The 3777-nt window shown below is 36.4% G+C and overlaps 1 long non-coding RNA gene across 1 annotated transcript in view; it reads right to left on the bottom strand.

Moving 5' to 3' along the window:
- Positions 1-275: 275 nt before the first annotated feature.
- The window catches only part of LOC136845770 (uncharacterized), a 23583-nt gene continuing 20081 nt past the window's right edge, over positions 276-3777 (bottom strand). The window contains exon 2 of the long non-coding RNA XR_010855251.1: positions 276-468. This is a non-coding gene — a long non-coding RNA (uncharacterized lncRNA). The remainder of the gene's footprint in view (positions 469-3777) is intronic.

Here is a 3777-nt window from a genome sequence, read left to right on the forward strand (position 1 = left end):
AGGGAGAAACGCATCAACATGCATAATGCAAATATACAGACTCATGGACGCATACATACATGAGTACACACATACATATAAATATATGTATATTTATATGTGTGTGTATGTATGTATGTATGTATGTATATACATATGTGTGTGTGAGTAATTTTTCAAAATAGGTTTCCTCTCTGCTTTTCTCTCAACGTAAACTCCTGTTGTAAAGACCTCTACTTAATTTTCTTTCTCTCTCCCTTCTTGACGCAAGTTAACAGCTCATCTCGCTATACTCACTTTACATGATGCAAACTACATTCTCAAGCGTCTCAGCTCCAAAACCAAAGGATGGCCAAAGCAGCCGTGTCCAAATTCCTAGTGAAAGAGGAAGTGCCTGGCGATAGTAGGAGACCGTCCGCTGCGAATCTGGGTTACACTCATTTAAGGAGTTGGCCGACCGGAAGGAAGCGAAGATTCGGCGGTGGGGAACTGGAAAAAAAAAAAGAGGTGCGTTCAATTCAGATGGGGAGTGCATGAAAGGTTCAGTTGTCAAAGGGCATCGAGTTAAGCTGCAAAAAAGGATTTCCTGACAGAAATGAAGCAAGATTTGCATTACAGCTGACTGTAAGCTAAGTGCTACAATACATACAAAACTGCGTAAATTCTCATAGCATTATTAACCGGCCTAGTTACACAACTGAATTTACCATTTGTATTTATTCTTGAGAGAAATCATACAGAGATAACTGGAATTATTTTCCAATGCCATTTAAGAAGCTTATGTATATACGTTACGTTATTTGTCTAATTATTTTAATTCTGATTATTTTTTATTTTAATAACTTTGTTTTTATTTTAATTATTTTTTTTATTCTAAACAGGCCTCATAGGGTACCAAATGGGTAGGTGACTTTGTTGATGCCACTGGGTCAGTTTTTTTTATAACGATTATCTGCAACTGTGGTCACTCAAAAGATTTCGCGGGCATCGGTCTCCATTCCAATGCGCCTATCATCTAGGTCCTCCGATTATCTTATGACTCACGTTTGCAAAATACGACCTTACCTACAGTACCTTTAATAATTCACTTATGTGAAATACAAAAAAAAAAAAAAAAGGAAAGGTTTCGTACAAAGGCAGGCTTTTATCTAACCGCTAGGTTAACTAGGTTTATTCTCATAAACACCAACAAGTGAAATGAAGAAAATCTTGTCATTCGAACAGCAAACGATAGTCAATATAAGATAACTGTGATTTGACATTTCTTACCATGAATATTTCTTATTTTCACTAGGGCACCGAAAACATGCATTCTCTTCTCTCGTTTTTCAATGAAAATTCATCACTTTTTAATACAAAAATGCTAAATGAAAGAATCCTTACCAATTTACTTCTGCTTTCCCCATAACTCTTAAGACTAGCAATCTAGTTAAACTATATTCATTTAAGACTCGTATTCACTGCATCCTTTTCTCCCGGTCAAAACTTCCTTATATGCTTTTAACTCTCTTCTACTTGGTCTAGTGTCTTAGATAAAATCCCATATATACCTTTCATGGGTAATATTCGTTTTTTTTTTTGTATGACGACATCCTCCTCTCTTCTGAGAGCATCTTCTGATCCCCTATCTACCTAACATGAGATCCCAAACATGATCACATCCCCACATCAAACAGCTCACTAACATTAAACATTGTTCTGATCTGATCTTCATTTCTGGCTTTCTTATTTTTCTGTCATTACTCTTATTAATTTCTCAGACACTGCCTGTTCCTACATTAATGAAACTGCATTAATTATAGAGAATTCTGTTAAATTAACAGTCATACCTTGGAGATTCACTCTGGAAGGGCACGTAGTTGATCTGGAAGATATCTCATTCACAGTAAAGGTAACCTTTGAAAGTCACTTTTTTTTTTTACTTTGAGGAATCATTGTAATTCGGTCATGTAGTAAAAAAATATCCAGAACGAAATATTTAAAATCCTAATGTCCTAGTGACATGACATTAAGGACAACATCAGTTTAACAAAAAGTTTAAAGATCCTAAATCTAAACATCTACTAGACCATTGCTTGTACTATATCGCCCCTAATTGTTAAGGATGAAAAACTGTCGACTAATCTTCAGAACAAAGGAAGTAACGCCCTTTGGGTTTCAAGTCTAAGCACTCCTGAAACAGGCCATCCAATATCATTTTTCACCATGTATGCTTTTCACCCGAGGGAAACTGAGAGGACTCAGTCGTTGAAATGAAGATCCATCTAAATCTTCTCGCTTGTTGAAAACAACTGTTTTAGTTTTGAAAATTTATCCGCTTAGAATGGATATTGTGTAATGCTGAGCCGTTCCAAATCTCCAGTACTCTTTAAGGTCAACGGAAAGTTGATTTTTAAGCCTTCAAATACACTGACCTGACTTTAAACTTGCCTCCTGACGTCGAATAAATTTGAGGGGAAAAATCAAGTATTGTAATGCCCTTTTGAGATAATGAGCTTCATCAAAGATTGCCTTGATGATGGATGTGTTCAGACTGATTAATACCACTTTCAGTGCTGCTTTTGACTTCGTTGACCACAAAATTGAATGTAAATGTTGACCACAAAATTGAATGTAAATGTTGACCACAAAATTGAATGTAAATGTAAAGCAATTTTGCGACCATATTCGTGATTGGCGGGCCATTATACTGCATTATACCCAGTTTAAAGCAAAAGTTCACTTGGGGATATTGGGCTATATATTTCTTCACAAAGTTATTGTTAACAGTATTCCACAGGGTAATGTTCTATGGTCTTTGTTGATTTTCAGTCATCTGTAGAGACATTATTAAACAGAATTGATAACGGGCTTGTTAGATTATTAACCCACACGTTATCATTTCTGTGATAATAGATATACCTTCCACTGTAATTGTTCATTCTGCAGCTCTTAGAAAAGCATGTACGAATAAGGTAGCCAAGAAGCTTATGTATTGTTTGTAAAGTTTCCTTTCTCTACATAGGTAATAGTATTTGTCCTATGTCCCCAAATAAAAGCTTATTTCATATGCTTGATTTCCTGCTAAATGGAAAAACACACAATTGAATTACTTCTAAATTATATTATATCTAAATTACATCATGACTCGATAAGAGTAACGACAAACTGTTGTTAAAATCTGATGTGAACACAGAACAAAAGAAAATTAGCATTCATATTCCTAACGGGAAAAGCTCTTTTATGTTAACACGCACGGAGAGAGAGAGAGAGAGAGAGAGAGAGAGAGAGAGAGAGAGAGAGAGAGAGAGAGAGAGAGAGAGAGAGAGAGAGAACAATGGCAGCTGAAATGGTTTAATAACATCCTGGTACAGGTCGTAAAGTTTTGAAAGCTAATTTCCAGCATACCACTCGCTTCTCCTACAATCATCATTGTGTTAAACGCGTCATAAGTCTAGGTATAAGAGATCTACTTTTCAAAGTATTCTTGACAGACAGCTTGGCTAGCAGTGATATTGACAAAAATAATTAGTTTATCGACGAACGACACAATACCGCGAGCCGCTACCGCTTTTGCTACTGAGAAGTGCATCGTCACGAATCATGCAGAGTTAACGAGTCCTTTGTTAATTTTTTCGATGACTAACCAACTTTGTTGGCCTTTCCAACCGCCACTACTAATATATGTTGCAGGTGCTAGTAATGGTTTCCTTTTCGAGTACAGACCAGATCCGGTAAGTGACACTGCCTGGCATTTTGTATTAGTCACCCATTAAGTGCTGAGCAAATCCCAGCTTGCTTGACGTCACTGATCAGAGA

Source organism: Macrobrachium rosenbergii, chromosome 14 (assembly GCF_040412425.1).
Source record: "Macrobrachium rosenbergii isolate ZJJX-2024 chromosome 14, ASM4041242v1, whole genome shotgun sequence".
In the NCBI taxonomy this organism is placed as follows: Eukaryota; Metazoa; Arthropoda; class Malacostraca; order Decapoda; family Palaemonidae; genus Macrobrachium; species Macrobrachium rosenbergii.